The 14,608-nt window shown below is 36.8% G+C and overlaps 1 long non-coding RNA gene across 1 annotated transcript; it reads left to right on the forward strand.

The window, feature by feature from the left end:
* Positions 1 to 12,420: 12,420 nt before the first annotated feature.
* Positions 12,421 to 14,069, forward strand: LOC127429913 (uncharacterized). Its single transcript, XR_007895370.1, has 3 exons — positions 12,421 to 12,537; positions 13,416 to 13,534; positions 13,685 to 14,069. It is a non-coding gene; the product is annotated as an uncharacterized LOC127429913 (long non-coding RNA).
* The last annotated feature ends 539 nt before the right edge of the window (positions 14,070 to 14,608 follow it).

The following is a 14,608-nucleotide window of genomic DNA, read 5'->3' on the forward strand; positions in this document are numbered from 1 at the left end:
TCAATCCTAGACAGAAAATACAGCATAGTAAAGTCAATGTATTCTTCATAAATTCTGAGACATGCATTGGCCAAGTTTACTGGAATACCAGTGTACAATATTTGATTACACACCTGTTTTCTCTCCTGAATGTCTGGACTATTGAAGACACCGTGGACAGGCCCAGATTAGGCTGCACTCTCCGACCAGCCTCGGTCATACTTAGGCCATGGTTGATGACATGGTCAATAATTGTTGCCCATATCTCATTTGAGATTTCTCTTTGCCTTTCTCTGGCTCTTCCTCATCCTCTGTGCCCTCTCTCTCTTCCTCTCCCTCTCACCATACCACCCTGCACTCTAATGCCCCTTTCTCTTGCACAAGCAGGCTCTTGCCCCTGTCTGTCTCCTGCCTGCTCCATATTCCACAGCTGTGAAATTCAGTCTTACACTTGCAGTATAAATGTGTTTGAGAACTGATAGGTTATGAGTTTCACCTATCTGCTAAATTGGACAGCATTTATGTTTGGTTGCTCTAAATTGTGTGGAAATTGAATTGTTCCCTATCTAGCCTAAGTCTATCTATCTGACAACTATTACAACAACACCACATAACTATTATGTATCTAATATATGTGTGACAGGTTATTGTGATTGTTGGTCGTTCTTTTTAGCATGTAGGTATTTACACAATGAACATGGGTATAATTGCATTTGAGATTAATATCATTCAATAGCAAATGAAAGCAAACTATTTTGATCTGCAAGGCTTACTCAATGCATTTTGTGCCAAAGCAATTCTAAATGACTATAGTCATGTGAACAAATGACCTAATGTTAAATTGTTAGTCATAAAGTTTGACGAAGTTTAATAGTCATTTGATGACTGTGCCAAAGCGATTGAGAAAAACTGTAACATATGTTGTGAGATGCTCAGTGGCATTTGAAATTAATTGTAAATTGATTTTCCTCTGCTCTGTATTTTTGCTAGGGGTCCAGACTTTTTTGCTGTCCCCAAAAAAAGTCTTCCAAACTTGTCTGACCCTCAGGAGATTGTATAGATAATTTAAAATGTTTATGGAATAGTTCACTGCTCAAAAAAAATGAAGATTTGTCAATATTTACTCACCCTCAAACTCATTTTCCATGGAAAAAAAAAAAAAAAAAAAAAAAAAAAAATATATATATATAAAATCTCAGAAGCTGAGACTTCCCCCTCGCTTGCATCCTCCTGACGCGGAGCTGACGTAGACCGCTTCCTTAGCCAGCGAATCGTAAACTACACACCGAGATACTTTGTTGCAGGACCCATCCACACATATTCCCAACAAAGTTGTAAATGCCGGCCAATTTATCCCCATGCACACACCTTACCTTCACCCACCGGCTTGTACCCAAAGACTCGGATTGAACCAATCCTTGGTGAATCAACCAAGACTTGGTATGTACCCCCCATTATACTTACAGGTATTCGGTATGCTCCAGCTCAATTGAGGGCGGCCTGTGGAGCATTGGGGATCCGGACCAATGTCCCCACCTCCATCATGGGGCATCGGTCCAATTTCCAGCAGCCATCACTCCAACACTTTATCCTTGAGTAATCATGCTAACAAATGAGCATGTTATCAAACACTGCTGAAAGCTATTTGGTTAGTTAAATGAAGCTTAACATTGTCTTTGTTTTTGAGTTGCCACAGTATGCGATATACTCAGTGGTGGATTTAGGCATGGGCGGCATGGGCAGTTGCCCAGGGCAGCATCTGGTTTGGGGGGGTCTTTGGGCGACATGAGGCACCCACACAGACCAACCACCACCCACACCCCCCCGGTTAACAACTTTGGGGATGTGTTGAAGTAGGTTTTGCCCAAGGCGCCATACAACCTAGAACTGCTACTGAATAGACTGGCATGTCTTAAGGTCAATATTAGGTCAAAAATGGCAAAAAAGAAACAGCTTTCTCTAGAAACTTGTCAATCATTGTTTTGAGGAATGAAGGCTATACAAATGCATGAAATTGCCAAAAAATTGAAGATTTCATACCAAGGTGTACACTACAGTCTTCAAAGACAAAGGACAACTGGCTCTAACAAGGACAGAAAGAGATGTGGAAGACCAGATGTACAACTAAACAAGAGGATAAGTACATCAGAGTCTCTAGTTTGAGAAACAGACGCCTCACATGTCCTCAGCTGACAGCTTCATTGAATTCTACCCGCTCAACACCAGTTTCATGTACAACAGTAAAGAGAAGACTCAGGGGTGCAGGCCTTATGGGAAGAATTGCAAAGAAAAAGCCACTTTTTGAAACAGAAAAACAAAAAGAAAAGGTTAGAGTGGGCAAAGAAACAGACATTGGACAACAGATAATTGGAAAAGAGTGTTATGGATCTTAACCCCATTGAGCTTTTGTGGGATCAGCTAGACTGTAAGGTGCGTGAGAAGTGCCCGACGAGACAGTCACATCTATGGCAAGTGCTACAGGAAGCGTGAGGTGAAATGTCACCTGAGTATCTGGACAAACTGACAGCTAGAATGCCAAGGGTCTGCAAAGCTGGCATTGCTGCAGGTGGAGGATTTTTTTGATGAACTCTTTGAAGTAGTTTAAGTTGTTTTTTTTTTTTGTTTTTTTTTAAATTGTAATATTAATTCTTCATGTTATTAATGTCCTGAATATACATTGTGATAATTTGAATGCCACTTTGGTGAAAAGTAACAATTTCTTTCCATAAAAGCAAAATCTGTACATTATTCAGAACTTTTTGCCACCATTGTGTGCGCGCACACACGTTTTAGAATTCATAACATAAATTTCCTTTTAACACATTATTTATCTAATTATATTTTCACATTCTTTTCAGATCTGTATAATTTTTTAATCTTTTATTTATCCTTGATTGTGACTCAAATTTGGAATGTCATAAGATCCAATCCATGTTCAATGAAAAGTTTTCAATGTTAGAATAAAAATATTTTAACCTGTTAGATTTTTTTTGCTATGCAAAACAGTGACCTGATGACAAAATAAGCAATAAAGTATCGTTATCAGCATATTTTAGCAAAAAACTCGGTATCGTGTTGGCCAAAGGTTTTCATTTAACAATGATAAATGCTTGCTCTGTGAAAACATTTAATATGATTTTTCTTGGCAAACACTGTTTCTAAATTTAATTTCTTTTCAAGATGAAAGGACAAAAAAAAACAAAATTCAGGTGCATAAAAACATACATTATGCCGCTCTCTGCTGTCTGTATGTGGTGCTACGGCTAAGCAGCACTGTTAGTTAGCACTCAGATCTGGAATATCAGAGCAGACTCAAAGAAAAACATTACTTATTTAAAAGTAGTATTTAAAATAAATATTCTGATATAGCCCTATATTACGCGAGAAAAGAATTACAGTAACAAAAAAAAAAAAAGACCCATTTATTTTGATAGGCGAGGGGAGAAGACAGAAAACTTAATACAAATACTGTAGAAAACATTCAATAATGACAAAACAAAACTATCCATGTTTTAAAAAGGAATATTATAACAAGTGTAATAGCCAGTTCCATTCAAACCACTGTCCCGTAATAACATGGGAAAACAGATGTTAGCCTACCCTGTGAAACCATTAAAATCACTCTTAAACTGTCAAATTCATTAGAACAGACATCAACGAAACAACTCGATTCAATAATGATACCAGAGTTTATATTGTGCAAAACATCTTTTTTTTTGCTCCTTGGCAATTCACATTGAACAAATCTGCTGAAAAGGTAAGTAAAATTATTCACATGCAGTTAACACGATCCCCAGTTGATCCATAACACCAGCACTGGTCTTGGGGATATACTTTTGAAACAGTGAGTATTTTAACATTTACAGATTGGCCCCATTCATTTCCATTGTAAGTGCCTCACTGTAACCCAAATGTTTTTTCTTTTTTTTTTGCTTATGAGGGATAGAGTAAGTTGAAATTATTTTTGTAGTAGCCTAATTAAAATATTGCCACAAATGCTTTCACTTTACATGTATTGAACTGTAATTTTCCTGTAAGTACATTTATTAATTTAACATGAAAGTGACTGTGAAACTGTGTCCATCAAGAGAAATTAAATGTGGCATTTATGTCGAAAGTATCAAACCTCAAACTTGGTAAAAAATACAAACATGGTAGATCAGTTGAGTGGTTCTCAACTGGTTTTACTTCAGGACCCAGATATTACATTAAACATCTAGTGGTGACCCACAGTACCAGTTGCATTTAGTTTTCCATTTTGTAAATGTAAGTTACACATTTTGTAATTGTAAGTTAGCCTACTGTAAGCCCAGTTATTTTGCTCTCTTAACAGTGTTGAATTTTATAATTCATATTTTATTTTCTGGTTTTTAGCATCGTTTTCCCTTCTATCAATGACCTTATCAGAACAGATCTGCAATTTTTGTGTCCACTGCTTTAGAATATAATGCACTATTTAACTAAAATTACTGGGTGTTCTGACAGTACTGTTGTTAACTTTAGAATTAACATCTAATAACTCAAGACGACAGTTATAAAAATACCTTATTAAAAGCCATAGAAAATAAATAAGTCTTAAGGCCGCTTTTAAACATATCAATAGTGGAAGATTTAAGATACAGCGGTAATTCATTCCACAGTTGGGGCTGCAACAGGAAAAGCGTGGTCACCCTAACGCTTCAGATGAGACTGTGGGACAGTAAGGCGCAGCTGGTCGGAAGAACCGAGAGACTTCTTGGATTGATGAAGGCTGATTAAGTGTGAGATGTACCCTGGCGCCAATCCATGCACGTCTTTTAACCCGACTAAAATTTGTCAAAAATATTGTTCTTTGTTTAAAAAAAAAAAAGCTGCGTTATACACTACCTTCTCCAGGATCTTATATATAAATGATAATTTAGCAATGGGCCAAAAATATTTCAAGTCCAGGGTCTAAGCTAGATTTTTTAAGAATAGGCTGGACGACTGCATGCTTAAAACTAGCTGGAACAATGCCATTAGTAAGACTACTGTTTATGAAGATAAGTTACTAGGACCAATAATATCTACTACCTCTTTGAAAAGGTGACAAGGGATCACATCGCAAGGAGAGAAAGTAGACTTCATGTGTGCAATAGTGTTGTTTAAGTGCAAAAGGAGTACAGGCTCAAAACAACTGCAAATATCTAAGCATACAATGGACCCAGATGGATCATTTACTGATGGATACTGATATTGGATCATATACCAACAACCTTATCAGTAAAAAAAACAAAAAGTGAAAACTCTTCACATAAATCTATAGATGGATTAGGTAAAGTGGTGACAGGCGGATAGAGTACTTTATTATACAAAAGTTATACAAAGTTTTGATAAAAAGCTAATAACTTGATTACTTTGTGCTATTGTCATGAGATCAGTCTTGGTAGATTCTATGGGTCATGCTGAGAACGTGGATACCAATTATACCATGATCGATTGAACTTCCTGTCCGCCATTTGGAAAAACCTACTTTTTCAAACTCCTAGCGCGTTTGTCAGATTTTAACCAAAATCGAATCAGACAACCTTCAGACCATGCCGACAAAAAGTTATGGTTTTCGTGTTGATGACTTTCGTTTAACACAATGAATTTGATGGTGCCAGAATGGTTTTCAGGCTCTGTGCCATCTCGGCAACACTTTGGCATATTGACATGAAACTATGTGTGTCATCATGACAGCACCTTGACCACACCATATAAATTTGGTGACAGCACCACCTGTTGGTCAAAAGTAATAAGCTTTTATGTCCCATTGCAATTGATAATATTCATGGTTTTTCAACCATTTTGCCTAAAATCATGACCAGATTGCTTTACTTATTTTATTGCCATTGTTGTGCCCAATAATGGTTGATGTGCTTGGCCCCTTAATTGCTGCTTGCAGCTATATTTTAATATTGGTTTTGTAAACGTGTATTTCCGATTTTGAATTCCTAATTGAATATGAAATGAATAAATGATACACGGATTGCTCTGCCTTCATCCATTTGTTCAACAGAGTGTGTAATGCATGCGTGTTATGTGTCGTACACATTTCTAGTGTGGCAATTTTGTGTTACCGTGATAGAGACGATAATCTAAAATGTATGCCTGTTGGCACATTTCTACCGGTATGTCGCCCACCCATGACACCAGAACACTAGAGCCCCCTCTGCCTGCATGTGTCTTTACTGAGCCCTTGCCGCCATGTAAACTATAGATTGGACTTGTCTGTGCATTGCCAGTGCATAAAAAGGTAGAACTGCCATTTTGATTTTACTTGTTTTAATTTAATGTGCATTTATAACACAAATAAGGAAACTACTGTCACTAACATATTGTAAAACAGTGGTAAAATATTGAAGCTTGCATCCATGCTTGGGGAATAACAGATTAGGTAATTAGGATACAAAAATTAGGTAACTAATCCATGAAAACCCACTGTAATCAGACTACAGTTACATTTTCAAAAAATTGGGATTACTGTCAGGATAACATTTTAATTCCTGACTAAATAAATATTGAATTTCTCTGACAAAGTGATACAGACAGCTGTTTGTTTAGAGTGAGCGGTGGATTAGATGCATGTTCTTTTCGGGTTCTCTTATAATTCACTTGAGTCAGGAGTGCCTCGTACTGTTGCATGTGCAAATAACACCTCTCTCACATCAGCACTCTGCTCACGAGGCAAACAGCTGCTTCATCGCGATGGCCATGAGAGAACATGCATTATTTTCTTGGAAATTTCGACATTATTCGCTCTTTAAAAGAGAAAACAACATTAAAATTCAGTGGAATTTATGCCTTCCAGCTGTGAAGATGCTCTCATTATCTAAGGACCTGAGAATTTGAAAGCAATAAGAGCCACACAGAAATCACATTAGCTAGGTTAGCTAAAATGAGTTAGCATTAGTGCTCAAAGAAATCCATGGCCCTCATCATTTGGCAGGAGCAGGAATAGCTGACTGTAATGTTGGTGCTGGCAATGACAATGATTAAGTAAAGATGAATCCAAGTGCAGTTTACTTACATAAGTGATATCCAAAATGTGAATCCAAACCATAACAAACACAACCAACTTGACATAAACTCGACTACGCTACACAAACACAATACCTGACAAAGGACAATGGTAAACATGAGGGCTTAAATACATGGACAAGGGGTAAAACGAAGATAAGGAACCAATGAACAGACAGAACTGATAACAAGATCAAACAATAAACCAATGAAAACAAGACACATGAACCTGAGGGGAAACATGAAATCACATGACAAGGGAACCACATGACATGAAACAGGAACTAAACATTTCAATATAAAAGACATGAAAAACATGAATCAATAAAATACACGACACTGACAATACTGGCACGATTTGCGCATCATTGCTGGTACGGCATAGAAATCCCCTGGTTTGCTTGGTTGCAAATGCAAGCTGTATTACATTAGCCTGGACATCCTGTATGTTATTCCGTATTGAAGCTGAAATAATGACCCTCACCCAGGTGAACGGTACTTAAACCTTCATCATTTAAGAAAAAACAAGTTTTGAATACAACAACAATACAAAAATCAACTTAAAAATACCCTTGAAAACCTGCTATGACTTACTCTCCTTTTTCACCTCTCATGATTTTGCATCCCCGATCATTATTAACAAATCCAAATTGATTGAAAATGTGTTTTAAATTCTTAGGAAAGAAAGTTCAATGAAGAATTTATCTGATTTTGATAAATTATTGTTGAGAACAGTTCATATGTCTGGGTGAGGGAGGCATTCTGGCAAATGTAACATGTTCATATACAGGTGCATCTCAATAAATTAGAATGTCGTGGAAAAGTTCATTTATTTCAGTAATTCAACTCAAATTGTGAAACTCGTGTATTAAATAAATTCAATGCACACAGACTGAAATAGTTTAAGTCTTTGGTTCTTTTAATTGTGATGATTTTGGCTCACATTTAACAAAAACCCACCAATTCACTATCTCAAAAAATTAGAATATGGTGACATGCCAATTAGCTAATCAACTCAAAACACCTGCAAAGATTTCCTGAGCCTTCAAAATGGTCTCTTAGTTTGGTTCATTAGGCTACACAATCATGGGGAAGACTGCTGATCTGACAGTTGTCCAGAAGACAGTCATTAACACTCTTCACAAGGAGGGTAAGCCACAAACATTCATTGCCAAAGAAGCAGGCTGTTCACAGAGTGCTGTATCCAAGCATGTTAACAGAAAGTTGAGTGGAAGGAAAAAGTGTGGAAGAAAAAGATGCACAACCAACTGAGAGAACCGCAGCCTTCTGAGGATTGTCAAGCAAAATTGATTCAAGAATTTGGGTGAACTTCACAAGGAATGGACTGAGGCTGGGGTCAAGGCATCAAGAGCCACCACACACAGACGTGTCAAGGAATTTGGCTACAGTTGTCGTATTCCTCTTGTTAAGCCACTCCTGAACCACAGACAACGTCAGAGGCATCTTACCTGGGCTAAGGAGAAGAACTGGACTGTTGCCCAGTGGTCCAAAGTCCTCTTTTCAGATGAGAGCAAGTTTTGTATTTCATTTGGAAACCAAGGTCCTAGAGTCTGGAGGAAGGGTGGAGAAGCTCATAGCCCAAGTTGCTTGAAGTCCAGTGTTAAGTTTCCACAGTCTGTGATGATTTGGGGTGCAATGTCATCTGCTGGTGTTGGTCCATTGTGTTTTTTGAAAACCAAAGTCACTGCACCCGTTTACCAAGAAATTTTGGAGCACTTCATGCTTCCCTCTGCTGACCAGCTTTTTAAAGATGCTGATTTCATTTTCCAGTAGGATTTGGCACCTGCCCACACTGCCAAAAGCACCAAAAGTTGGTTAAATGACCATGGTGTTGGTGTGCTTGACTGGCCAGCAAACTCACCAGACCTGAACCCCATAGAGAATCTATGGGGTATTATCAAGAGGAAAATGAGAAACAAGAGACCAAAAAATGCAGATGAGCTGAAGGCCACTGTTAAAGAAACCTGGGCTTCCATACCACCTCAGCAGTGCCACAAACTGATCACCTCCATGCCACACCGAATTGAGGCAGTAATTAAAGCAAAAGGAGCCCCTACCAAGTATTGAGTACATATACAGTAAATGAACATACTTTCCAGAAGGCCAACAATTCACTAAAAATGTTTTCTTTTTTTTTATTGGTCTTATGATGTATTCTAATTTTGAGATAGTGAATTGGTGGGTTTTTGTTAAATGTGAGCCAAAATCATCACAATTAAAAGAACCAAAGACTTAAACTACTTCAGTCTGTGTGCATTGAATTTATTTAATACACGAGTTTCACAATTTGAGTTGAATTGCTGAAATAAGTGAACTTTTCCACGACATTCTAATTTATTGAGATGCACCTGTATGTCATTGAAAAGACACACTAAAAGTTGAAATCTGTTTTGATCTATTCTTTAAAACTAGATTTTGTTTTCTTTTTGGAATCAAGTCTTTTTTTCCGCTTTAAAATCCTCCTTAAACATAGAAATCAGCCATAAACTGTTAACTGGTGATGTTTGACTTTGGATCATGAGCAAGCGGAGGAAAGACGCTCTCCAGCATTTAACTGAGACAATAATAACGATGATGATGATAACAACGTGTGATCTACCTACTGAATGCAGTCTGAAGTTAATGAATAGCGCAAATTGCAATTGCCTACACACACTAACTGCAATACGTGGTTTTTGAATCTGAGGTTTATACTGTCAGACTTAGTTGAATGTTAACCAAGACATAATTCAGTGCATCTGTTCTGATTATATTTGCTTTATGATCATTTAATTTTTCTGTAGCAGACAGAGAACTCACCTGCTGCATTTAATTGTTCTGCATTAACAGCTCATTTTCTGTTTTCTTGGTAGGGTGCAGTGCCCATGTTTCTTTTCCTCAGATATAATAACAGCTACAACAGTACTCATAATGTTACTCAAACATGTTCTGTTTGCACTCAAGGCGTCATTTAAAGTTTAAGAGATCATATTCATTTTATCTTGACTTTATTTACATATGTGCACTTGTGGTAATTCAAAAGTAATGAAAAGTAATGTGATTACATTACTTTCATATTGCTGTAATTGGATTACATTACTTATTATATTTATTGTTAAGTAATCAGTAATATGTATTGGATTACATTAAAAAGTAACCCTCCCAACCCTGCTAGTATCTGAAGACCTTTAGAATGAAAAGAATAAAAACGATTTATAAAGGATTTAATGGTAATACTGCACAGTAAACATAAACAAAGCATTAGTTTCTCTGTGCTCTGGTGCAAGTGCTGTTTTTGGCTGCGTTCCAAACGGGATAAATCAGCCTCCATAGGGCACTTCATAGGGAGAACAATTATAATAGATCAAACTGAATTTTCAAGAAAAATGGCTTAAAAAGGGAATTCCAAATGACTGTATTTTGGAGCCCCATATCTTTCAGCCCTTCGTTGCTCTCACAGTGGATGGTAAATACTTTGAAGGGAATAGTGCATAGAGATGATCTCTTCTGAATAGAATGCGCCCATTTGAAGAGTGCACATGTGCATTTGTGCTCATCGATCAGTCTGTGGTGGCACAGACATTTTTTGGCCAGTGAGGTTGGTTGTTGGTGTAGAAAGCAGAGGTGCGCGGATACAAAAATGGAGGGGAGTGGATACAGTGACACCCAGAACGTAGAGATGATTCGACCTTGGTGTGTGCACGTGTTAAGTCTTCTGTGTGTTGTGGTTGTACGGAGACAGTTCCACCTCTAAAAAACTAAAAGCTGCCCAAGACAAAAAATTACCAAAAGGGCAATTGCGAGTGTGGTGGCCACCCCCTTAGCTCCGCCCCTGCCAGTTGGAGTGAGTTCGGTTAGAGGACTTAACTCACCAACATTAAGCCATTCAGTGACAAATAAAAAAATCCAACTTGTGTTATTAAAAAGAAGTCATTTAGAATAAAAGTGTTGTTAACAAGAGATCTTGCATTAACCAATGCTATTTGCACTGAGATGGAGTCAGGAGTAAGTTGTAGACTAGGTATTTATTCAAGATTTCCACCATTCAGGGAGCAAAGATTATAGCAATTAACTCCTCTATTACCAGTTCGGAATTTGTCGGAGCAATCCACAATGTTGATACCGACTGAACTGGGAAGACATACAGGAGATATGAATATCATAGGGCTAGTGGCGTCCCATCACAATCCTCCATGGGGATTACAAACCCAGTGGACAAATCCCTCCAATTCTTCTTTAAACTTACAAGTGCTCCAGCTCATTTACCCCATTTCCAAAGGCATTTCTTTCTAAGGCATGTGCAGTGCACCTGGTTTATCGCCAGTTAAGGCACGAATTGAGGTTGAAAAAAAAAGAAACGCTCTGCGCTGGGTCATGAATCCAAAGCTCGCTAACCAATAATTAAGTAAAATCAATCGGTCATAGACTAAAGGTGGGTGATAAAACACACACAGAGCATAAAAATAACAAAAATGGACAAACTGGACAAGGAGCGATAGCATGCCGACACAACCTTGCTCCATCATGCTCACTTCTTTCTGCAAAGTCTGCAAGTAATTGAGGAAATGTATGATGTTCTGTGCCTTGAGAGATCAGTTGGCTGTGGACAATAGACTACAGTTGGGAATCAGTCAGATAGACATTTTGATCCATGACTCTTCTGCTCTAATGGGAAAGTACATCATTATCTTCTTGTGAAAATGCAAAAGGGCCTTTTCATTTGCATTGGCAACAGATATGTATTCACTCTTAAACATCTTAACTTATTTTGTCCATTGCCTACACTATGTGTTAACCTGCGATTTTTACCTTAAAAGCCAATCTCCACTTGATATAACCCTTATAATTACATTAGTCAGTGTAAATCAAAACATATTTTAGCCTATTTTCAAGATAAATGCATTTCAATTTAATAATTAAATTCAATCAAATTTAATTGTGTAGTTTTTAACTAAATTAAATTAATAAAACTTAAAATATATAGTTTATTTTTTTTTCTATTTTGTTAGAGATGGAATTATTATTACAAAATGTAAATGTGTAAATCTTAAAATTATTATTATTATTTCAGTGTCATGTATTCCGGTTAATTTAGTCATGATAAATAATATTTTTAGCTTGACTAAAACAAGATTGCCACATTAAGTATAGGTACCTTGTGTGGGAACATTAAAATGTGAAAAAAGGTGACTACACTTAAATGTTTAAAAATATATTTAAAGTTAATATTGTGATTTCAATAGTTCTAGACCTGTTGGACAACCATAATCATTTTTTTTTTTTTTTATGCAGCTTTAATTTATCACAGTGAGCCACTGAATGAACCAAATGATGTGCAAATGTTTAACCTTTAATCAAACGGACACCGGTACTGTTCAAGATTATGGATATTTTATCAATCTTTTTTGCATAAGGGATGATCCAAGAGCAGAATAAATAAGATCTATTTGCTTCTCCCACTCACTACTTTCAGAACGGATCAGCACTTAATTTCTGAAAAGCATCTCTACATCACTACAATCAACGACAGACATAATGGTAAGTAAAAAATTGATGACCCTAGTAATGCTAGTTCAGTTTGAATGTTCATTTATCACTCTCTTCTTGTGATCATACTTTTGAGGATAATGAAACTACAGAACATAGTAGAGATATTAGCTATAAACTCATTTAGCCAGTTATGACAAAATTGTGCCAGCCACGTAACTACCATTGAGATGTTTGGGAATTAATGTATATATGGTTTAGACCAGTGAGGTCTAGATTAGTTGACATTCCCATTCATTCATTCATTTTTAAAAAAACATTTTTTTATGGCATTCCCAATCATCTCTAGCAACTAGAGTGAGCTGTGACATCAAGGCAGCAGACAGGGGAAAATATATTCATTTCACGCTTTTAAGAGCCTTCCAAAAAGAATTGGGCACTGGTAAAATTTCTGGGCATTTTTATATATATATATATATATATATATACTGGGCATTTTTTCAACCACTATACCTGATTTGTTGAGCCAGACAGACAGTCCTGCCCTAAAGTCATGCCTTTGGTTGAGCCAGAAGTTTACATGTGAAAAAAATAGTAGGCTATTCACATTCTGTGTGAAGTCAACTTACTGTACGATGGGCTTACTTATGCCTGCTTCAACATTACCGTAAACTAAGAAAATAGCTAAATAAACTACAGTGTACAGTAAAACTAAAAATGTTTACACACATTACTTTTGCTGGCAATTAAATGTGGCTGTATATATATATATATATATATATATATATATATATATATATATATATATATATATTCAACAGTTTGAAATAAGGTTTTGAGAACAGTGAGAAAACTAGAGCATTGTCTCTTCCTGTAATGACTTACCTGTAATGAACAGTAGTAATAACTATCTTGTCATTATATCTTAGGCTTCTATCCAAGTGAAGATGCTTGTCTTGATCTGCCTGCTTCATCTGTGTATTGAATGCACTGAGGGGGGTGGTTTTTTTTCTAAATTAAAGAAACCTAAAAAACTCTTCAAAGGGAAGTAAGTCATCTTTTGTGCAGTTTAACAGTCATTATGTTATTTCAGCTTTAAAAATGTAAAATGTAGACAGCTGAATGTAGACAGGCTATGTATACACCATATTTCTTGAAAATTGCAGTAACCTTTTTACTGGTATTTTATGCCTTAAAGATCCTCAAGTAAGACTGCTGTCAAGCCTGCTGCCCCACCTGCTGCTCCGCCTGCTGCCCCGCCTGCTGCCCCGCCTACTGAGCCACCTGCTGCTCCGCCTGCTGAAAGCAATGCTGTTGCCCCAGGAGAATAAAGCCTTAATAAATCCTTCAGCAAGGAGGATGCAGAGCATGTTTAAAATGTCATCACTGATTGAAACATATATGTACTCTGCACAAAGTCATGGAACTACTGTATTAACCCAATCGTCCAAATTGCTGTTTCGATGCAACTGTTTAATTTGAAAGTTTTTGTCAATAATCAAACTGCAATATACGTATGTTAAAATAATGTTTTTTTTCACTGCAAATCTTGCTGTCTCAATAAAACGGGCTACTCAAATGTGCATGATTTCTGTGAGGTATCAAATGGTCCTTTGTGTACATATATGTATTCTTTTTTCTTTTTCTTTTTTAGGTATACCACAGCAGAGAAATATTAATATGGTCAGATATTATGAGGCTTCACACAGAATTGTGATGAGTGTTTCAAATTGTGTTTGTTTTGTTCCTGGACAGTAATAATCCAGTACAGGCTAAACAAAACAGCTCAATTTCAATTGATTTAGTTCAGTTCAAGGCACAATTTGTCTTGGGTTTTGTCCAGTGTTTACGGTTAATGTGCACAAATCTTAATTTTGGGTATTCCGGTTTACAAATATATCTTGCTTTGTTTCCTCTGTTCTCACATCTCATCCTCGCATTTTTCCTTGCATCCTAAGAGGGAGGAGCTAAGATGTGAGGAAAGGATGCTGGTTTCAGACAGACTTTCAAGGCCAGATAAAATAATGTTTAATGATTTAAAACAAATTCAAGTGAACTTTAGACATAACCAAGCAAATATTTAGTGACTACAGTGATTAGCCAAATTGCTGGTAGAAATGGA

This window comes from Myxocyprinus asiaticus, chromosome 39 (genome assembly GCF_019703515.2).
Source record: "Myxocyprinus asiaticus isolate MX2 ecotype Aquarium Trade chromosome 39, UBuf_Myxa_2, whole genome shotgun sequence".
NCBI lineage: Eukaryota > Metazoa > Chordata > Actinopteri > Cypriniformes > Catostomidae > Myxocyprinus > Myxocyprinus asiaticus.